The 24,183-nt window shown below is 45.6% G+C and overlaps 1 long non-coding RNA gene across 1 annotated transcript; it reads right to left on the reverse strand.

The window, feature by feature from the left end:
- Positions 1-4,342: 4,342 nt before the first annotated feature.
- LOC127931323 (uncharacterized) lies at positions 4,343-5,491 on the reverse strand. Its single transcript, XR_008140766.1, has 3 exons — positions 5,145-5,491; positions 4,777-5,095; positions 4,343-4,708 (listed from the first exon to the last, which is right to left on the reverse strand). It is a non-coding gene; the product is annotated as an uncharacterized LOC127931323 (long non-coding RNA).
- Between the last annotated feature and the right edge of the window lie 18,692 nt (positions 5,492-24,183).

Here is a 24,183-nt window from a genome sequence, read left to right on the forward strand (position 1 = left end):
TGGTTAGAGTGTAGAGGAGGCAGGTAGCCTAGTGGTTAGAGTGTAGAGGCGGCAGGTAGCCTAGTGGTTGGAGTGTTGAGCCAGTAACTGAAAGGTTGTTGCATCGAATCCCCGAGCTGACAAGGTAAAAATCTGTCGTTCTGCCCCTGACCAGGCAATTAACCCACTGTTCCTAGGCCGTCATTGTAAAATAATAATTTGTTCTTAACTGACTTGCCTGGTTAAATAAAGGTAATATAAAAAACTATTGAGCATTAGAATAAACTGCCTCAATGTTTGCAGCCGTAGGTGGTAGTATCTCTCTAGGAGCTAATCTGTCGTATATATTCTCAAATAATACTTTAGCGAACGTTCTCTCTTGGTGGCATGTTTATGAAACGCGTGTCTTCGGCCTGTTTTAAAGGAAAGATGATAAAAACACTCAATTCCGTCGCTATCGGACCAGGAAATCAACTTGTCTTGGTCTGCTGTTCAACGTTATGAAAGACTTTTTGCTATTGGTTCAGTGCAACGGGTCATAATAACAAGTTAATAACATAACGAGGTCATGTGGTTCCTTAAGAGCATTTCGAACAAGCTGTGATCTCCACAAGTTGTGGGGTTTTAGTCTTCACAATGTCCAACGTGGGATGGATGTTCTGTTCAGTTACTTAGAAAAGCAAACAGGGTGTGCATTTCTCCTGAGAAGTTTTTTGAGTTCTGTCTTATCTGATCAAAACCTCCAAACTCTCACACACACACACACCAACACACACACACACACACACACACACACACACACACACACACACACACACACACACACACACACACACACACACACACACACACAGACAAACACAGACACACAGACAAACACACACACACAAACAGACACACACACAGGCACTCTCATACACACAGACACACACACAGGCACTCTCACACACACAGACCCACACACACACAGACACACACACACACACACACACAAACACACACAGAGACACACACACACCACTACCACCTACCTCCCTTACATATATATGTACACGACTGTGGGAGAGATGCCTTCTGGTGGAAAGTCATGTAACAGTGGATTTGCACCGTCTAACCATTACGAGGCAGCGTTGGGCAACAGATTGTCAGCTACAACGAGCTATGGACAAAACAACAACATTCTCAGAAGACATCTTGCATTATTGAGGGAGATAATAAACACGGCATGGAGTCTCATTCTCACGGCATGTGTTTTATATCGTCCCAACGTGACAGTTTAAATAAGAACAGATGAAGACCACGTGTGTCACAGTTCCATAGAGAGAGAGAGAGAGAGAGAGAGAGAGAGAGAGAGAGAGAGAGAGGACAATCATTTGTAACCGTAATCTTGAGCGAGCCTATCAATCTTCAGTTTGGGCTCCAAAATGTAGCCTGCTCTCTTCAGCTGTGTCTTCATAGGATCTGGGTTATCGTGCTCTTGCCTCGAGCCTAGACCACTGTGAGGTTATCATGCTCTTGCCTCGAGACTAGACCACTGTGAGGTTATCGTGCTCTCGCCTCGACTAGACCACTGTGAGGTTATCGTGCTCTCACCTCGAGACTAGACCACTGTGAGGTTATCGTGCTCTCACCTCGAGACTAGACCACTGTGAGGTTATCGTGCTCTCACCTCGAGACTAGACCACTGTGAGGTTATCGTGCTCTCACCTCGAGACTAGACCACTGTGAGGTTATCGTGCTCTCACCTCGAGACTAGACCACTGTGAGGTTATCGTGCTCTCACCTCGAGACTAGACCACTGTGAGTTTGATACAGTTACCCTCCTATTTCATTGTATTGCTCTCGTGAGACAACCACTGTGAGGATGACTGAGAAAGACCACTGTGAGGTTATCGTGCTCTCACCTCGAGACTAGACCACTGTGAGGTTATCGTGCTCTCACCTCGAGACTAGACCACTGTGAGTTTGATACAGTTACCCTCCTATTTCATTGTATTGACGTGGACAAATGCTTAAGATGACTGAAAATAATATGTGAGATGTCTGTCTGTCTGTCTGTCTGTCTGTCTGTCTGTCTGTCTGTCTGTCTGTCTGTCTGTCTGTCTGTCTGTCTGTCTGTCTGTCTGTCTGTCTGTCTGTCTGTCTGTCTGTCTGTCTGTCTGTCTGTCTGTCTGTCTGTCTGTCTGTCTGTCTGTCTGTCTGTCTGTCTGTCTGTCTGTCTGTCTGTCTGTCTGTCTGTCTGTCTGTCTGTCTGTCTGTCTGTCTGTCTGTCTGTCTGTCTGTCTGTCTGTCTGTCTGTCTGTCTGTCTGTCTGTCTGTCTGTCTGTCTGTCTGTCTGTCTGTCTGTCTGTCGGTCGTATAAAGACCCATCCTATCTCTATCAGCAGTAAGGTCATATTTCTCAATATCTCTGCACTTCCGATTGTTGTGCTTCTCTCCATTTTCCCTTTCTTTTTGCATTTTTGTTTGTTTGAGTGAGTGAGTGAGTTTGTGTGTGTGTCCAACAGGATCTCACATTGCGGACCTTCTCTTCTATCCGTCTCACCAGGCCTCTGATCTTAGTCAATAGGAGCGAACGCCACCTGCCTGGTCAGGATGTATACACTCTGTGTACACCCTGGGGAACACAGACAGCCCTGCCCAGGGATGCCGCGATGCTATCCTCACATTTCTCATCACATGACAGGGCAGGTACCAGAAACATGGCAACTACAGCACAGACCACCTGGCAAAACGATGTCCCTGTGCCCTGTACCTCTTCCTCTTTGGCACGGAGGAGCCTGGTGATGTGGTAGGAGAAGAGGCCCATCAGAGGCAGCTGGTAGCCAGTCACTGTCAGGCTCAGGCTGTATCCCAGTGTGTAGGGGAGAGGAGAGGAGAGGAGAGGAGAGGAGAGGAGAGGAGAGGGGAGGAAAGGAAAGGAAAGGGGAGGGGAGGGGAGGTGAGAGAGGAGAGGAGAGGAGAGGAGAGGAGAGGAGAGGAAAGGAGAGGGGAGGATTTGAAAGGAGTGTTGAGGAGGGGAGGGGACGAGGACAGGAAAAAAGAGGAGAGGAGGAGAAATATACAATACATATATTATACTATTCAACAGTGAAAGTCAGTTCCTGTCTAGTAACCTTGGTCTGTTATCACTTCCTGTCTAGGAACCTTGGTCTGTTATCACTTTCTGTCTAGGAACCTTGGTCTGTTGTCACTTCCTGTCTAGGAACCTTGGTCTGTTATCACTTCCTGTCTAGGAACCTTGGTCTGTTATCACTTTCTGTCTCGGGAACCTTGGTCTGTTGTCACTTCCTGTCTAGGAACCTTGGTCTGTTATCACTTCCTGTTGGGTTGACTGTGGTGATTTTTCCTTGTCATCCTTAATCAACTTTTTCTTGAAACGAACCAATCGAGCTTCCCAGGAATTGAGCTTGAGCTTTACTTGAGTCTCCCAGGAAAATGTTGACCGAGGTAGCAACAGTAACCAAGGGGTGTGCGGCATAGCAAAGGATGAATTGCAGAACATACATTTATTAGCTTGTCCGATGCAACAGTGTCTAATTACATTGTCTCTCTGTCTGCAATGAACTCCCGTTGGCCAATATGGAGAAATGAGCAACAAAGTGTAGTAGCTGTTTGTGTATAGGCTATTCTTGTGTTGCACAACAGTGCTCTCTGGTGGCAGAACACAGAAGATACCATGAAGATGTACAGTAAGTATACCAAACATTAAGAACACCTTCCTAGTATTGAGCTGTCCTCAGAACAGCCTCAATTGGTCGGGGCGTGGACTATACAAGGTGTCGAAAGCGTTTACATTTACATTACATTTAAGTCATTTAGCAGACGCTCTTATCCAGAGCGACTTACAAATTGGTGCATTCACCTTATGACATCCAGGCGTTTCACAGGGACGCTGGCTAATGTTGACTCCAATGCTTCCCACAGACGTGTCATGTTGGCTGGATGTCCTTTGGGTGGTGGACCATTCTTGATACACACGGGAAACTGTGGAGCGTGAAAAACCCAGCAGCGTTGCAGTTCTTGACTCAAACCGGTGCGCCTACTTACCATACCCCGTTCAATTGTCTAAAAGGCTTAAAAATGATTCTTTAATCTGTCTCCTCCCCTTCATCTACACTACTACTTCTACTGCCTTATACTGTAACTGGTGTATCTCATAGGAAGGTGGAGAACAATGAGGTCATGTAAGCAGAACAGACACTAGTAAACAGGGTAACAGTAAAACTCTTAACATGCACAGTGTTTAAAGCTGATGGTCAACTCTAAAAACTGCTGTAATTTAGCTTTTTGATTTTTGAATTTTAGCACCTCCTTAGGTCTAAAAAAATATATATTTATTTAAAAATGATTGAAAAAAGTATTGAATTTGGCCCTTGAATTTGCACAAATATGATAACATCTAAATGGGTAACTTTAAATCTTTAGCCTATAGCCGACAGACAGATACCCATTGAATAATGGTAATAAAGATATTCCAAAAATAGATCAGAAGGAATAAGGTTTTGAAGTGTCTGTCCTAAGGAAATATTTTAGTTTTTTTTCCCCGACACCTATTTAACCCCTTCGATTAATTTGCACAAAACCTCCGTACATCCATTCGTTTGTTTACCATCAGACGAGTCCCGTGGGTTCGTAGAGCAAAACGGAGAACAGCCAAATCGTTACAGACGTTTTCGTGAGACCAATTTTTGTCATGTCTGACAAACATCTCTGGTAGCTCTGCCACCTTCCACCACAGATGACTGGCTCTGCCACCTTCCGACTGGCTCTGCCACTTCCAACTGGCTCTGCCACCTTCCACCACAGATGACTGGCTCTGCCACCTTCCACCACAGATGACTGGCTCTGCCACCTTCCACCACAGATGACTGGCTCTGCCACCTTCCACCACAGATGACTGGCTCTGCCACCTTCCACCACAGATGACTGGCTCTGCCACCTTCCACCACAGATGACTGGCTCTGCCACCTTCCACCACAGATGACTGGCTCTGCCACCTTCCACCACAGATGACTGGCTCTGCCACCTTCCACCACAGATGACTGGCTCTGCCACCTTCCACCACAGATGACTGGCTCTGCCACCTTCCACCACAGATGACTGGCTCTGCCACCTTCCACCACAGATGACTGGCTCTGCCACCTTCTGACTGGCTCTGCCACCTTCCACCACAGATGACTGGCTCTGCCACCTTCCACCACAGATGACTGACAGGGATTTTTTATTATGTTACTTAGATTGACGGTCGGGTGCGTCAATAGATTTAAGGATTATTCATGGTGTTACTTTTTCAGAAGGTTATGTTTTTACTCCATTATGATTAACGACAGCATTACTCATGTAGATAATTGTATCCTCAGATCAACTCTGCAATTATGTGTCGTGGTGAGTAGGCAGCGCTTTATAGCGCTCACATCAGAAACATCTCTCTTTCTATTAGATAGACAAAATACATTACTTTATTTCTCTCTCTCTCTCTGTCTCTTTTCCTCTCTCTCTGTCTCTCTCTCTCTCTATATATATATATATATATATATCTTTCTCTCTCTATCTCTCTCGATGTTAGGATGAAGCAATAAGAGGTAATAAGAGGTCAACATAAGCAGCTGGTCTCCTCCCTGGCCCTCTTTCTGGGACTCACCCACAAACAGGACCAAGCCTGGCCTGTTGAGGAGTGACGGACTCCATCCTAGCTGGACGGGTGCTCTCATCTAATCTATGAACATTGTTATGATTTTTAAAAATAATGACTAAATGATGTATACATTTAACGTAGAACTATAACTAACAGAATTCTATCTTTCTATAATGATAAATAATGTTTGTTCATGAGAAAGGAATGTATGTGTGTGTCAAAAGAGAACGAAGAGGGGCATTAACCTATGTTTGAACCGACCCGGCTGTAACTCTGGGGAAGATAAGACAGGGAGAGCCCCCCCCCCCCAGAGCTCTCGTATCTGGGAGAGACTGGAACTGTCAGCTGAGTGGTGATAAACTGTGGTGAGACTTCATGAGAATATCCAAAGGTGTGTGTGTATGTATGTGTGTAGGTTAAGAGAAAGTTATAAAGGGAGCATCTTTGTATATGCACAGCAGAGCTCTCGTAAATAAACCTTGCTGACTATTGTAGACTGGCCTCTGTCTGTTTCATTTCAATAAGAACCTTACAATTCTTAGTAACAGACAGAGTAGTTTAAGTGAAGTTCAGTTTATGAACATTGAGAACAAAATTCTCATGACAACATAGACAAGGCTCTAACTCCTCTAGCTCCACAATTAGATAGGGTGCAGGCTAGAGGCAGCAGGCTGTTAGCCAGACTGCCAGCTTAGTGGAGTCTGCCATTAACACAGTCAGTGTAGTCAGCTCAGCTATCCTCATTGAGACCGTATCTGTGCCTCGACCTAGGTTGGGCAAAACTAAACATGGCGGTGTTCGCCTTAGCAATCTCACTAGGATAAAGACCTCCCCCATTCCTGTCATTATTGAAAGAGATTGTGATATCTCACATCTCAAAATAGGCATACTTAATGTTAGATCCCTCACTTCCAAGGCAGTTATCGTCAATTAACTAATCACTGATCATAATCTTGATGTGATTGGCCTGACTGAAACATGGCTTAAGCCTGATGAATTTATTGTGATAATTGAGGCCTCACCTCCTGGTTACACTAGTGACCATATCCCCCACGCATCCCGCAAAGGCGTAGGTATTGCTAACACTCACAATAGCACATTTCAATTTACAAAAACAAAAATGATTGCGTTTTCGTCTTTTGAGCTTCAAGTCATGAAATCTATGCAGCCTACTCAATCACTTTTTATAGCTACTGTTTACAGGCCTCCTGGGCCATATACACCGTTCCTCACTTAGTTCCCTGAATTCCTGTCGGACCTTGTAGTCATGGCAGATAATATTCTAATCTTTGGTGACTTTAATATTCACATGGAAAAGTCCACAGACCCACTCCAAAAGGCTTTCGGAGCCATCATCGACCCCGTGGGTTTTGTCCAACATGTCTCTGGACCTACTCACAGTCATACTCTGGACCTAGTTTTGTCCCACTGAGAGGAGAGGAGAGGACCATCAGAACTGGGACTAACATGGTACTGCCCCACTGAGAGGAGAGGACCATCAGAACTGGGACTAACATGGTACTGCCCCACTGAGAGGAGAGGACCATCAGAACTGGGACCAACATGGTACTGCCCCACTGAGAGAAGAGGACCATCAGAACTGGGACCAACATGGTACTGCTCCACTGAGAGGAGAGGACCATCATAACTGGGACTAACATGGTACTGCCCCACTGAGTGGAGAGGACCATCAGAACTGGGACCTACCATGGTACTGCCCCACTGAGAGGAGAGGACCATCAGAACTGGGACTAACATGGTACTGCCCCACTGAGAGGAGAGGACCATCAGAACTGGGACTAACATGGTACTGCCCCACTGAGAGGAGAGGACCATCAGAACTGGGACCTAACATGGTACTGCCCCACTGAGAGGAGAGGACCATCAGAACTGGGACTAACATGGTACTGCCCCACTGAGAGGAGAGGAGAGGACCATCATACTGGGACTAACATGGTACTGCCCCACTGAGAGGAGAGGAGAGGACCATCAGAACTGGGACTAACATGGTACTGCCCCACTGAGAGGAGAGGACCATCAGAACTGGGACTAACATGGTACTGCCCCACTGAGAGGAGAGGAGAGGACCATCATAACTGGGACTAACATGGTACTGCCCCACTGAGAGGAGAGGACCATCAGAACTGGGACTAACATGGTACTGCCCCACTGAGAGGAGAGGACCATCAGAACTGGGACTAACATGGTACTGCCCCACTGAGAGGAGAGGACCATCATACTGGGACTAACATGGTACTGCCCCACTGAGAGGAGAGGACCATCAGAACTGGGACTAACATGGTACTGCCCCACTGAGAGGAGAGGAGAGGACCATCATAACTGGGACTAACATGGTACTGCCCCACTGAGAGGAGAGGACCATCAGAACTGGGACTAACATGGTACTGCCCCACTGAGAGGAGAGGACCATCAGAACTGGGACTAACATGGTACTGCCCCACTGAGAGGAGAGGACCATCATACTGGGACTAACATGGTACTGCCCCACTGAGGAGAGGACCATCAGAACTGGGACTAACATGGTACTGCCCCACTGAGGAGAGGACCATCAGAACTGGGACTAACATGGTACTGCCCCACTGAGGAGAGGACCATCAGAACTGGGACTAACATGGTACTGCCCCACTGAGAGGAGAGGACCATCATACTGGGACTAACATGTTACTGCCCCACTGAGGAGAGGACCATCAGAACTGGGACTAACATGGTACTGCCCCACTGAGGAGAGGACCATCATACGGCAGCGTAGCCTAGTGGTTAGAGCGTTGGACTAGTAACCAGAAGGTTGTGAGTTCAAACCCCGAGCTGACAAGGTACAATGGTTAGAGCGTTGGACTAGTAACCGGAAGGTTGTGAGTTCAAACCCCGAGCTGACAAGGTTCTGCCCCTGAACAGGCAGTTAACCCACTGTTCCCAGGTCGTCATTGAAAATAAGAATATGTTCTTAACTGACTTGCCTGGTTAAATAAAGGTAAAAAATAAATAAAAAATACTGGTACTAACATGGTACTGCCCCACTGAGTGGAGAGGACCATCATAACTGGGACTAACATGGTACTGCCCCACTGAGAGGAGAGGACCATCATAACTGGGACTAACATGGTACTGCCCCGAGGAGAGGAGAGGAGAGGAGAGGAGAGGACCATCAGAACTGGGACCAACATGGTACTGCCCCACTGAGAGGAGAGGACCATCATACTGGTACTAACATGGTACTGCCCCACTGAGTGGAGAGGACCATCATAACTGGGACTAACATGGTACTGCCCCACTGAGAGGAGAGGACCATCATAACTGGGACTAACATGGTACTGCCCCGAGGAGAGGAGAGGACCATCAGAACTGGGACCAACATGGTACTGCCCCACTGAGAGGAGAGGACCATCAGAACTGGGACTAACATGGTACTGCCCCACTGAGTGGAGAGGACCATCATAACTGGGACTAACATGGTACTGCCCCACTGAGAGGAGAGGACCATCAGAACTGGGACTAACATGGTACTGCCCCACTGAGTGGAGAGGACCATCATAACTGGGACTAACATGGTACTGCCCCACTGAGAGGAGAGGACCATCATACTGGTACTAACATGGTACTGCCCCACTGAGAGGAGAGGACCATCATAACTGGGACTAACATGGTACTGCCCCACTGAGAGGAGAGGACCATCATAACTGGGACTAACATGGTACTGCCCCACTGAGAGGAGAGGACCATCAGAACTGGTACTAACATGGTACTGCCCCACTGAGAGGAGAGGGCCATCAGAACTGGTACTAACATGGTACTGCCCCACTGAGAGGAGAGGACCATCATACTGGTACTAACATGGTACTGCCCCACTGAGTGGAGAGGACCATCATAACTGGGACTAACATGGAAAAATATTGTGGATCGTAATGTTTTTCCTCATAATCCTGGACAATCGGACCACCATTTTACTACATTTGCAACCGCAACAAATAATCTGCTCAAACCCCAACCAGGATCATCAAAAGCCGTGCTAGAAATTCTCGGACAACCCAAAGATCCCTAGATGCCCTTCCAGACTCCCTCCACCTACCCAAGGACGTCAAGAGTACAAAAATTGGTTAACCACCTAATTGAGGAACTAAATGTAACCTTGCGTAATACCCTAGATGCAGTCGCACCCCTAAAAACAAAAAACATTGGTCATAAGAAACTAGCTCCCTGGTATACAGAAAATACCCATGCCCTGAAACAAGCTTCCAGAACATTGGAACGGAAATGGCGCTCCACCAAACTGGAATTCTTCCGACTAGCTTGGAAAGAGAGTACCGTGCAGTATCGAAGAGATCTCACTGCTGCTCCACCAAACTGGAAGTCTTCCGACTAGCTTGGAAAGAGAGTACCGTGCAGTATCGAAGAGATCTCACTGCTGCTCCACCAAACTGGAAGTCTTCCGACTAGCTTGGAAAGAGAGTACCGTGCAGTATCGAAGAGATCTCACTGCTGCTCCACCAAACTGGAAGTCTTCCGACTAGCTTGGAAAGACAGTACCGAAGAGATCTCACTGCTGCTCGATCATCCTATTTTTACAACTTAATTGAGGAGAATAAGAACAATCCAAAATGTATGTTTGATAATGTTGCAAAGCCGACTAAAAAGCAGCGTTCCCCAAGAGAGGATGGCTTTCACTTCAGCAGTGATGAATTAATTAACTTCTTTGTCGAAAAGATAATGATCAATAGAAAGCAAATGACGGACTCCTCTTTAAATCTGCGTATTCCTCCAAAGCTCAGTTGTCCTGGGTCTGCACAACTCTGCCAGGACCTAGGATCAAGGGAGACACTCAAGTTTTTTTAAACATTTTGACACATTCATGAAAATAGGCATGGCTTCTAAACCTTCAAGCTATTCCAACTCAACTACTGAAAGAGCTGCTTCCTGTGCTTGGCCCTCCTATGATGAACATAATAAACGGTTCTCTATCCACCGGATGTGTACCAAACTCACTAAAAGTGGCAGTAATAAAGCCTCTCTTGAAAAAGCCAAACCTTGACACAGAAAATATAAAAAACTATCGGCCTAAACTATCGAATCTCCTCTCAAGTTTAAAAAAAAAAGTCACTGCCTTCCTAAAGACAAACAATGAAACGCTTAATTCTGGTTTTAGACACTATCATAGCACTGAGACTGCACCTTAATTCTGGTTTTAGACACTATCATAGCACTGAGACTGCACCTTAATTCTGGTTTTAGACACTATCATAGCACTGAGACTGCACCTTAATTCTGGTTTTAAGACACTATCATAGCACTGAGAAAGACACTATCATAGCACTGAGACTGCGCCTTAATTCTGGTTTTAGACACTATCATAGCACTGAGACTGCACCTTAATTCTGGTTTTAGACACTATCATAGCACTGAGACTGCACCTTAATTCTGGTTTTAGACACTATCATAGCACTGAGACTGCACCTTAATTCTGGTTTTAAGACACTATCATAGCACTGAGACTGCGCCTTAATTCTGGTTTTAGACACTATCATAGCACTGAGACTGCACCTTAATTCTGGTTTTAGACACTATCATAGCACTGAGACTGCACCTTAATTCTGGTTTTAGACACTATCATAGCACTGAGACTGCACCTTAATTCTGGTTTTAAGACACTATCATAGCACTGAGACTGCACCTTAATTCTGGTTTTAAGACACTATCATAGCACTGAGACTGCACCTTAATTCTGGTTTTAGACACTATCATAGCACTGAGACTGCACCTTAATTCTGGTTTTAGACACTATCATAGCACTGAGAATGCACCTTAATTCTGGTTTTAGACACTATCATAGCACTGAGACTGTAACTTAATTCTGGTTTTAATGTGAAAGTTACCTCGTGTTCCATTGCTTTTCTACAGACAAAGGAATTCTCCGGTTGGAACATTATTGAAGATTTATGTTAAAAACATCCTAAAGATTGATACTATATTTCGCTTGACATGTTTCTACGACCTGTAATATAACTTTTTGGACTTTTCGTCCGACCTTTCGGCTGGACTTGCACGCGCGTTTGGATTTGTTTACCAAACGACCTAACAAAGGAAGCTTTTTGGACATAAATTATGAACTTTATCGATCAAATCAAACATTTATTGATTATGGGGTATTGTGATGTCATTATGGGGTATTGTGATGTCATTATGGGGTATTGTGACGTCATTATGGGGTATTGTGATGTCATTATGGGGTATTGTGATGTCATTATGGGGTATTGTATGTAGATTGTTTATTGTGGAACTGGGATTCCTGTGAGTGCATTCTGATGAAGATCATCAAAGGTAAGTGAATATTTATAATGCTATTTTTGACTAATGTTGACTACACAACATGGCTGATATCTTTTTGGCTGTTTTGGTATCTGAGCGCCGTACGGCATGGTGTGTTTTTTAAAAATCTGACACAGCGGTTGAAAAAGTTTATCTAAAGTTCCATGTATAATAGTTGTATCTTTTATCAATGTTTATTATGAGGATTTCTGTGAATTGATGTGGCTCTCTGTAAAATCACTGCATGTTTTGGAACTACTGAGCATAACACGCCAATGTAAAATGAGAATTTTGGATATAAATATGAACTTTATCGAACAAAACATACATGCATTGTGTAACATGAAGTCCTATGAGTGTCATCTGATTAATTTTATCTATATTTCTGCTTTTTGTGACTCCTCTCTTTGGCTGGAAAAATGACTGTTTTTCTGTGACCTAACATAATCGTTTGTGGTGCTTTTGCTGTAAAATCAGACACTGTGGCTGGATTAACAATAATTTTATCTTTAAAATGGTGTAAAATACTTGTACGCTTGAGGAATTTTAAATTTTAATTATGAGATTTTTGTTGTTTTGTATTTGGCGCCCTGCGCTTTCACTGGCTGTTGGCGGGGTGGGACGCTACCGTCCCGAATATCCCAGAGAGGTTAATGGCGTCAGACCAAGGATCTGCATCTGTCCTCGTGCTCCTAGACCTTAGTGTTGCTTTTGACACCATCAATCCCCCATTCTTTTGGAGAGATTGGAAACCCAAATTGGCCTACACGGACAAGTTCTGGCCTGGTTTAGATCTTATCTGTCGGAAAGATATCAGTTTGTCTCCGTGGATGGTTTGTCCTCTGACAAATCAACTGTAAGTTTGGAGTTACTCAAGGTTCCGTTTTAGGACCACTATGGTTTTCACTATATATTTTACCACTTGGTGGAAACATAATGTTAACTTTCACTGCTATGCGGATGACACACACCTGTACATTTCGATGAAACATGGTGAAGCCCCAAAATTGCCCTCCCTGGAGCCTGTGTTTCAGACATAAGTGGATGGCAGCAAATGTTTTACTTTTAAATTCGGACAAAACAGAGATGCTAGTTCTAGGTTCCAAGAAACAAAGAGATCTTCTGTTGGATCTGACAATTAATCTTGATGGTTGTACCGTTATCTCAAATAAAATTGTGAAGGACCTTGGTGTTACTCTGGACCCTGATCTCTCTTTTGACGGGCTGATCTCTCTTTTGAAGGGCAGGTTTTTTCCATCTACATAACATTGCAAAAATCTGAAACTATTTGTCCAATAATGATGCAGAAAAATGTATCCATGCTTTTGTCACTTCTAGATTAGACTACTGCAATGCTCTACTGTCCGGCTACCCTGATGAATCACTAAATAATCTTCAGTTAGTGCTCGACTGATAGAACCAAACAATTTGATCATATTACTCCAATGCCTCTCTACACTGGCTTCCTGTAAAGGCAAGGGCTGATTTCAAGGTTTTACTGCTAACCTACAAAGCATTACATGGGCTTGCTTGTACCTTTTTCTCTGATTTGGTCCTGCCGTACATACCTACACGTACGCTACGGTCACAAGACGCAGGCCTCCTTTATTGTCCTTAGAATTTCTAAGCTAACAGGTCGAGGCAGGGCTTTCTCCTATAGAGCTCCATTTATCTGGGATGATCTGACTACCCATGTGAGAGACGCACACTCAGTCTCGACCTTTAAGTCTTCAGTAGGTCCTATGATTGAGTGTAGTCTAGCCCAGTGGTGTGAAGTTAAACGGAAAGATACTGGAGCGATGAACCGCCCTTGCTGTCTCTGCCTGGCTGGTTCCCCTCTTTCCACCGGGATTCTCTGCCTCTAACCCTATTACAGGGGCGGAGTCACTGGCTTACTGGTGCTCTTCCATGCCGTCCCTAGGAGGCATGTGTCAGTTGAGTCTGTTGAGTCACTGATGTGATATTCCTGTCTGGGTTGGTGCCCCCCTAGTGTTTGTGCTGTGGGGGAGATCTTTGTGGGCTATACTCAGCCTTGTCTCAGTGTAGTAAGTTGGTGGTTTGAAGATATCCCTCTAGTGGTATGGGGCTATGCTTTGGCAATGTGGGTGGGGTTATATCCTGCCTGTTTGGCCCTGTCCAGGAGTGTCGTCGGACTGGGCCACAGTGTCTCCTGACCCCTCCTGTCTCAGCCTCCAGTATTTATGCTGCAATAGTTTGTGTCGGGCGGCTAGGGTCAGTTTGTTATATCTGGAGTACTTCTCCTGTCTTATCCGGTGTCCTGTGTGAATTTAAGTATGCTCACTCTAATTCTCTCCCTCTCCCTCCCCTCCCCGGAGGACCTTGCCTCTGGACTACCTGACCTGAAGACTCCTTGCTGTCCCCAGTCCACCTGGTCGTGCTGCTGCACCAGTTACAACTGTTCTGCCTGTGGCTATGGAACCCTGACCTGTTCACCAGACGTGCTACTGTCACGACTTCAGCCGAAGTCGGTTCCTCTCCTTGTTCGGGCGGCGCTCGGCGGTCTACTATCCATTGCCGATCCACTTTTCATTTTCCATTTGTTTTGTCTTTGTTTCTACACACCTGTTTTTCATTTCCCTAATTGTTGTTCATGTATTTAACCCTCTGTTTCCCCCATGGTGTTGTGCGGGATTGTTTTATGTCATGTTCGGTAATGTTGGTGACTGGTTATTTCGACGGGTGCTGTTTCTTGCCCGTGCGTAAAAGTTTGTGTTTGTGTGTTTTGGGTAAGTGTATTGTTTTACCTTGCACCATTCGTGATTCTGAGTAAAAATATGTTGCTCCCAATTCTCTGCTCTCCTGCGCCTGACTGCACACACCAGCTACACCCACCATTCTGACAGCTACCTTGTCCCAGACTTGTTGTTTTTGACTCTCTCTCTCTCTACCGCACTTGCTGTCTCCATCTTTGAATGCTCGGCTATGAATAGCCAGCTGACATTTGCTCCTGAAGTGCTGACCTGTTGCACCCTCTACAACCTCTGTGATTATTATTATTATTTGACCCTGCTGGTCATCTATGAACGTTTTAATGTCTTGGCCATGTACTGTTATAAAGGGGCGGCAGGTGGTTAGAGTGTTGGTCCAGGAACCAAAAGGTTGCTCGATTAAATCACCGAGCTGACAAGGTAAAAATCTGTTGTTCTGCCCGAGAACAAGGAAGCTAACACACCGTTCCTAGGGCGTCATTGTAAATAATAATGTATTATTTTAACTGACTTGCCTAGTATAATAAATAATAATATTCTCAACCCGGCACAGACAGAAGAGGACTGGCCACCCCTCAGAGCCAGGTTCATCTCTAGGTTTATAATCTCCACCCGGCACAGCCAGAAGAGGACTGGCCACCCCACATAGCCTGGTTCCTCTCTAGGTTTCTTCCTAGGTTTTGGCCTTTCTAGGGAGTTTTTCCTGGCCACCGTGCTTCTACACCTGCATTGCTTGCTGTTTGGGGTTTTAGGCTGAGTTTCTGTACAGCACTTTTTTTCCCTTTTTTTTAACCTTCATTTAACTAGACAAGTCAGTTAAGAACAAATTCTTATTTTCAATGACAGCCTAGTGGGTTAACTGCCTGTTCAGGGGCAGAATGACAGATTCGTACCTTGTCAGCTCGGGGGTTTGAACTTGCAACCTTCCGGTTACTAGTCCAACGCTCTAACCACTAGGCTACCCTGCCACACCTTTGAGATATCAGCTGATGTACGAAGGGCTATAATGAATACATTTGATTTGAATTGATATAAAGATACGTGGGAGGGCAAAAAAATGACTAACGAAGCACCTAGCTGTTCAAATCAAATGATATTAGTCACATGCGCCAAATACAACAGATTTAGACATTACAGTGAAATGCTTACTTACGAGCCCCTAATCAACAATGCAAATAAAAAAAAATACAGATAAAAATAAGATACAATTAACAAGTAATTAAAGAGCAGCAGTAAAATAACAATAGTGAGACGATATACAGGCTGGTACAGAGTCAATGTGTGGTGGCACCGGTTAGTTGTGAGTACTCCCTTAATCCAGAAGAGGGCAGAATACGCCTGCTAGTTGAGTGAACTAAGACAGAGAGGGAGAATATGGTGAACTCAGACAGAGAGGGAGAATACAGTGAACTAAGACAGAGAGGGAGAATACAGTGAACTAAGACAGAGAGGGAGAATACAGTGAACTAAGACAGAGAGGGAGAATATAGTGAACTAAGACAGAGAGGGAGAATATAGTGAAGACAGAGGGGGAGAATATAGTGAAGACACACAGAGGGAGAATATAGTGAACTAAGACAGAGAGGGAGAAAATAGTGAACTAAGACAGAGAGGGAGAATATAGTGAAGTAAGACAGAGAGGGAGAATATAGTGAAGACAGAGAGGGAGAATATAGTGAAGTAACACAGAGGGAGAATATAGTGAACTGAGACAGAGAGGGAGAATATAGTGAACTAAGACAGAGAGGGAGAATATAGTGAACTGAGACAGAGAGGGAGAATATAGTGAACTAAGACAGAGAGGGAGAATATAGTGAAGTAAGACAGAGAGGGAGAATATAGTGAACTAAGACAGAGGGAGAATATAGTGAAGTAACACAGAGGGAGAATATAGTGAAGACAGAGAGGGAGAATATAGTGAACTAAGACAGAGGGGAGAATATAGTGAAGACAGAGAGGGAGAATATAGTGAAGTAACACAGAGGGAGAATATAGTGAAGACAGAGAGGGAGAATATAGTGAACTGAGACAGAGAGGGAGAATATAGTGAACTAAGACAGAGAGGGAGAATATAGTGAAGTAAGACAGAGAGGGAGAATATAGTGAACTAAGACAGAGGGAGAATATAGTGAAGTAACACAGAGGGAGAATATAGTGAAGACAGAGAGGGAGAATATAGTGAACTAAGACAGAGAGGGAGAATATAGTGAACTAAGACAGAGAGTGAGAATATAGTGAACTAAGACAGAGAGGGAGAATATAGTGAACTAAGACAGAGAGGGAGAATATAGTGAACTAAGACAGAGAGGGAGAATATAGTGAAGACAGAGAGGGAGAATATAGTGAAGACAGAGAGGGAGAATATAGTGAAGACAGAGAGGGAGAATATAGTGAAGACAGAGAGGGAGAATATAGTGAAGTAATTCAGAGAGGGAGAATATAGTGAAGACAGAGAGGGAGAATATAGTGAACTAAGACAGAGAGGGAGAATATAGTGAACTAAGACAGAGAGGGAGAATATAGTGAAGTAAGACAGAGAGGGAGAATATAGTGAACTAAGACAGAGAGGGAGAATATAGTGAACTAAGACAGAGAGGGAGAATATAGTGAACTAAGACAGAGAGGGAGAATATAGTGAACTAAGACAGAGAGGGAGAATATAGTGAACTAAGACAGAGAGGGAGAATATAGTGAAGTAAGACAGAGAGGGAGAATATAGTGAAGTAAGACAGAGAGGGAGAATATAGTGAAGTAAGACAGAGAGGGAGAATATAGTGAACTAAGACAGAGAGGGAGAATATAGTGAAGTAAGACAGAGAGGGAGAATATAGTGAAGTAAGACAGGCATGACAACATCCCCTGTGTCTGCAGTGTCCACACAAAAGTTACACACAGAACCGTGTGTGTGTGTGTGTGTGTGTGTGTGTGTGTGTGTGTGTGTGTGTGTGTGTGTGTGTGTGTGTGTGTGTGTGTGTGTGTGTGTGTGTGTGTGTGTGTGTGTGTGTGTGTGTGTAGTGTGAGTAGATGGCGGACAGAGAAAATTACATTACCATCGACTCTCCATTCCACACACACATCCTATCAGGACATTGTGACCTAGGGAAAGGCCAGCGTCTGCCTCCTCTCTTCCAGCCCTGTGTACCTTTTACACACAATCCCTTTACTGCTCTTATCCCCATCTCTTCCTCTCTTCCTCTCCCTCCATCATTACCCCCTCCACTTTCACACTGCCTCTCTGGCTCTCATCCATCTCTCTCCCCATCTCTCTGCCTCTCTCTCCCCATCTCTCTCCTCTCTCTCTCTCTCTCTCTCTCTCTCTCTCTCTCTCTCTATCTCTCTCTCTCTCTCTCTCTCTCTCTCTCTCTCTCTCTCTCTCTCTCTCTCTCTCTCTCTCATCCATCTCTACCTCTCTTCCTCTCCCTCCATCATTACCCCCTCCACTTTCACACTGTCTCTCTCTCTCTCTCTATCTCTCTCCATCTCTCTCTCTCTCTCATCCATCCTCATCTCCTCTCTCTCTCCATCCTCCATCCATCCATCCATCCATCTCCATCCATCCATCCATCCATCCCTCTCTTCCTCTCCATCCATCCATTATCCCCTCCACTTTCACACTGTCATCCCTCTCTCTCTCTCCATCTATCTCTCTCATCCATCTCTACCTCTCTTCCTCTCCCCTATCCATTACCCCTCCACTTTCACATCTGTCTCTCTCTCTCTCTCTCTCTCTCTCATCCATCTCTACCCTCTTCCTCTAACCCTCTATCCATTACCCCTCCACTTTCACACTGTCTCTCTCTCTCTCTCTCTCTCTCTCTCTCTCTCTCTCTCTCTCTCTCATCCATCTTCTTTCTCTCTAACCCTAACCCCTAACCCCTATCCCACTCTCTATCCCTCTCTCTCATCTATCCATCTCTCCATCCCTCTCTCCACACCTCCATCCATCCATCCATCCATCCATCCATCCATCCATCCATCCATCCATCCCTCTCCCTATCCCACTAACCCCGAACCCCTAACCCCTAACCTTAACCCTAACCCCTAACCCTAACCCTAACAGTGACAGGTATAGTTAAATGTGCTTCCACACAGGCGGTTTGGTCCGAGGCTACGAAGAGAGAGAGAGGAGAGTCCTATGGATTCAGATGGTATTTATTTACAGATGTAGAAGGTTAGGATGGAACCGTGGATATGACGTTGATGGAATCTGACATCTGTAATTTAAATGGCCAATTCACTGAAGCTTCTGCTTATTAAGGCCTTCAAACTAGGCCATGGGTTATTGAGAGCCCCGAGACGACATGTCAGTCCACACTAACCTCCCCTGGGACGACATGTCAGTCCACACTAACCTCCCCTGGGACGACATGTCAGTCCACACTAACCTCCCCTGGGACGACATGTCAGTCCACACTAACCTCCCCTGGGACAACATGTCAGTCCACACTAACCTCCCCTGGGACGACATGTCAGTCCACACTAACCTCCCCTGGGACGACATGTCAGTCCACACTAACCTCCCTGGGACGACATGTCAGTCCACTAACCTCCCCTGGGACGACATGTCAGTCCACACTAACCTCCTGGGACGACATGTCAGTCCACACTAACCTCCCCTGGGACGACATGTCAGTCCACACTAACCTCCCCTGGGACGACATGTCAGTCCACACTAACCTCCCCTGGGACAACATGTCAGTCCACACTAACCTCCCCTGGGACAACATGTCAGTCCACACTAACCTCCCCTGGGACAACATGTCAGTCCACACTAACCTCCCCTGGGACAACATGTCAGTCCACACTAACCTCCCCTGGGACGACATGTCAGTCCACACTAACCTCCCCTGGGACGACATGTCAGTCCACACTAACCTCCCCTGGGACAACATGTCAGTCCACACTAACCTCCCCTGGGACGACATGTCAGTCCACACTAACCTCCCCTGGGACGACATGTCAGTCAACACTAACCTCCCCTGGGACAACATGTCAGTCCAGACTAACCTCCCCTGGGACGACATGTCAGTCCACACTAACCTCCCCTGGGACAACATGTCAGTCCACACTAACCTCCCCTGGGACAACATGTCAGTCCACACTAACCTCCCCTGGGACAACATGTCAGTCCACACTAACCTCCCCTGGGACAACATGTCAGTCCACACTAACCTCCCCTGGGACAACATGTCAGTCCACACTAACCTCCCCTGGGACGACATGTCAGTCCACACTAACCTCCCCTGGGACGACATGTCAGTCCACACTAACCTCCCCTGGGACAACATGTCAGTCCACACTAACCTCCCCTGAGACAACATGTCAGTCCACACTAACCTCCCCTGAGACGACATGTCAGTCCACACTAACCTCCCCTGGGACGACATGTCAGTCCACACTAACCTCCCCTGGGACGACATGTCAGTCCACACTAACCTCCCCTGAGACAACATGTCAGTCCACACTAACCTCCCCTGGGACAACATGTCAGTCCACACTAACCTCCCCTGGGACAACATGTCAGTCAACACTAACCTCCCCTGAGACAACATGTCAGTCCACACTAACCTCCCCTGGGACAACATGTCAGTCCACACTAACCTCCCCTGAGACAACATGTCAGTCCACACTAACCTCCCCTGAGACAACATGTCAGTCCACACTAACCTCCCCTGGGACGACATGTCAGTCCACACTAACCTCCCCTGGGACGACATGTCAGTCCACACTAACCTCCCCTGGGACAACATGTCAGTAGTCACTAACCTCCCCTGGGACGACATGTCAGTCCACACTAACCTCCCCTGGGACAACATGTCAGTCCACACTAACCTCCCCTGGGACAACATGTCAGTAGTCACTAACCTCCCCTGGGACGACATGTCAGTCCACACTAACCTCCCCTGGGACAACATGTCAGTCCACACTAACCTCCCCTGGGACAACATGTCAGTCAACACTAGCCTCCCCTGGGACAACATGTCAGTCCACACTCATGTCAGTCCATACACACTCACAGATACAGTGACAACACTATACAATACAATGCCATACCATGCTACACTGTACTATACCATACTATACTATGCTAAACTGTACTATACTATGCTATACTATGCCATGCACACTCCCTTACCTCACCTCGCTCATCAACTCATCCCTGACCGCTGGCTACGTCCCTTCTGTCTTCAAGAGAGCGAGAGTTGCACCCCTTCTGAAAAAACCTACACTCGATCCCTCCGATGTCAACAACTACAGACCAGTATCCCTTCTTTCTTTTCTCTCCAAAACTCTTGAACGTGCCGTCCTTGGCCAGCTCTCCCGCTATCTCTCTCAGAATGACTTTCTTGATCCAAATCAGTCAGGTTTCAAGACTAGTCATTCAACCAGCAGAACAACTAACAGAACAACCAGCAGAACAACCAGCATAACAACTGGCAGAACAACCAGCATAACAACCAGCTGAACAACTAACAGAACAACCAGCAGAACAACCAGCAGAACAACCAACAGAACAACCAGCAGAACAACCAACAGAACAACTAGCAGAACAACCAACAGAACAACTAGCAGAACAACCAGCAGAACAACTAGCAGAACAACCAACAGAACAACCAGCAGAACAACCAACAGAACAACCAACAGAACAACCAGCAGAACAACCAACAGAACAACTAGCAGAACAACCAACAGAACAACCAGCAGAACAACCAGCAGAACAACCAACAGAACAACCAGCAGAACAACCAACAGAACAACCAGCAGAACAACCAGCAGAACAACCAGCAGAACAACCAGCAGAACAACCAACAGAACAACCAGCAGAACAACCAACAGAACAACCAGCAGAACAACCAACAGAACAACCAGCAGAACAACCAGCAGAACAACCAGCAGAACAACCAGCAGAACAACTAACAGAACAACCAGCAGAACAACCAGCATAACAACTGGCAGAACAACCAGCAGAACAACCAACAGAACAACCAGCAGAACAACCAACAGAACAACCAGCAGAACAACCAGCAGAACAACCAGCAGAACAACCAGCAGAACAACCAACAGAACAACCAGCAGAACAACCAACAGAACAACTAGCAGAACAACCAACAGAACAACCAGCAGAACAACCAGCAGAACAACCAGCAGAACAACCAGCAGAACAACCAGCAGAACAACCAGCAGAACAACCAGCAGAACAACCAACAGAACAACCAGCAGAACAACCAGCAGAACAACCAACAGAACAACCAGCAGAACAACCAGCAGAACAACCAGCATAACAACTGGCAGAACAACTGTAACGATCTTCGGCTTCATCGGATGAGGAGTAGGAAGGATCGGACCAAAAAGCAGCGTGGTAAGTGTCCATGATTATTTATTATAACAGAACACGAAAATACCAAATATCAAAGTGAACGTAAGAAATGTAGACATACACACGCACGCAGTCCTTCACTTCTAAGTGCATCAACTTTACTGTCACGTCTGCTCCCACTCTCCCTCTCTGGCACTCGAGGGCTCTAGGCTGCCCTTCATTACACACAGCTGTCACCATCATTACGTGCAGCTGCGCAATATTGGACTCACCTGGACTCCGTTAATTCATTGATTACCCCCTCTATATCTGTCTGCTCCTCAGTTTGTTCCCTGTGTCAGCATTGATGTCGTTATTTTTCCCCTGTCCAGACGCTGTTCCTGTTCTGTTTCATGTCCGTTGTTTATTAAATGTTCACCCTGCTTCTCGTCTCCAGTGTCAAACCTCAAATTTCATTCTGTTTTGAAGTGTAAATTAGCCGTTTCGTCAGTTGACAGACAGGCGAGGGCTGAGGAATGAAAACCTGCCACTTCTCTCCAGGCTGTAACGACTACTGTCATGACATCAGCCAGTGTACCACTCTAACCTGTATTTTCCTCTCTCTCTCTCTCTCGCGCTCTCTCTCTCTCTCTCGCTCTCTCTCGCTCTCTCGTTCTACCTCTCCTCTCTGTTTAGCTCAATCTTAATTCTATGACTTAATTCTATGACTTGTTGTCCGTTACTCTGTCTGACTCTGGACCTGTTTGTCATATCTTTACTTAGATAATACAGTGCCTTGCGAAAGTATTCGGCCCCCTTGAACTTTGCGACCTTTTGCCACATTTCAGGCTTCAAACATAAAGATATAAAACTGTATTTTTTTGTGAAGAATCAACAACAAGTGGGACACAATCAAAATCAAACTTTTTTAACAAATCAAAAACTGAAAAATTGGGCGTGCAAAATTATTCAGCCCCTTTACTTTCAGTGCAGCAAACTCTCTCCAGAAGTTCAGTGAGGATTTCTGAATGATCCAATGTTGACCTAAATGACTAATGATGATAAATACAATCCACCTGTGTGTAATCAAGTCTCCGTATAAATGCACCTGCACTGTGATAGAGGTCCGTTAAAAGTGCAGAGAGCATCATGAAGAACAAGGAACACACCAGGCAGGTCCGAGATACTGTTGTGAAGAAGTTTAAATCCGGATTTGGATACAAAAAGATTTCCCAAGCTTTAAACATCCCAAGGAGCACTGTGCAAGCGATAATATTGAAATGGAAGGAGTTTCAGACCACTGCAAATCTACCAAGACCTGGCCGTCCCTCTAAACTTTCAGCTCATACAAGGAGAAGACTGATCAGAGATGCAGCCAAGAGGCCCATGATCACTCTGGATGAACTGCAGAGATCTACAGCTGAGGTGGGAGACTCTGTCCATAGGACAACAATCAGTCGTATATTGCACAAATCTGGCCTTTATGGAAGAGTGGCAAGAAGAAAGCCATTTCTTATAGATATCCATAAAAAGTGTCTTTTAAAGTTTGCCAAAAGCCACCTGGGAGACACACCAAACATGCAAAACGTTATGTTTGGCGTAAAAGCAACACAGCCCATCACCCTGAACACATCATCCCCACTGTCAAACATGGTGGTGGCAGCATCATGGTTTGGGCCTGCTTTTCTTCAGCAGGGACAGGGAAGATGGTTAAAATTGATGGGAAGATGGATGGAGCCAAATACAGGACCATTCTGGAAGAAAACCTGATGGAAACCTGATGAAGGCCTGATTTACGCAGAGTCTCCTCTGAACAGTTGATGTTGAGATTTGTATGTCACTTGAACTCTATTTCAGTATGTCATGTTGTGATTGGCTGGTATTTCAGTATGTCATGTTGTGATTGGCTGGTATTTCAGTATGTCATGTTGTGATTGGCTGGTATTTCAGTATGTCATGTTGTGATTGGCTGGTATTTCAGTATGTCATGTTGTGATTGGCTGGTATTTCAGTATGTCATGTTGTGATTGGCTGGTATTTCAGTATGTCATGTTCCGATTGCCTGGTATTTCGGTATATCATGTTGTGATGGGCTGGTATTTCAGCATGGAAGGATGTGATTGGCTTGTATTTCAGTATGTCATAGTGTGATTGACTGGTATCTCTCTCTCTCTCTCTCCCTCTCCCTTCCTCTCTGCCCTATTAATCCTGTCCTTTCA

This window comes from Oncorhynchus keta, chromosome 1, assembly GCF_023373465.1.
Source record: "Oncorhynchus keta strain PuntledgeMale-10-30-2019 chromosome 1, Oket_V2, whole genome shotgun sequence".
In the NCBI taxonomy this organism is placed as follows: domain Eukaryota; kingdom Metazoa; phylum Chordata; class Actinopteri; order Salmoniformes; family Salmonidae; genus Oncorhynchus; species Oncorhynchus keta.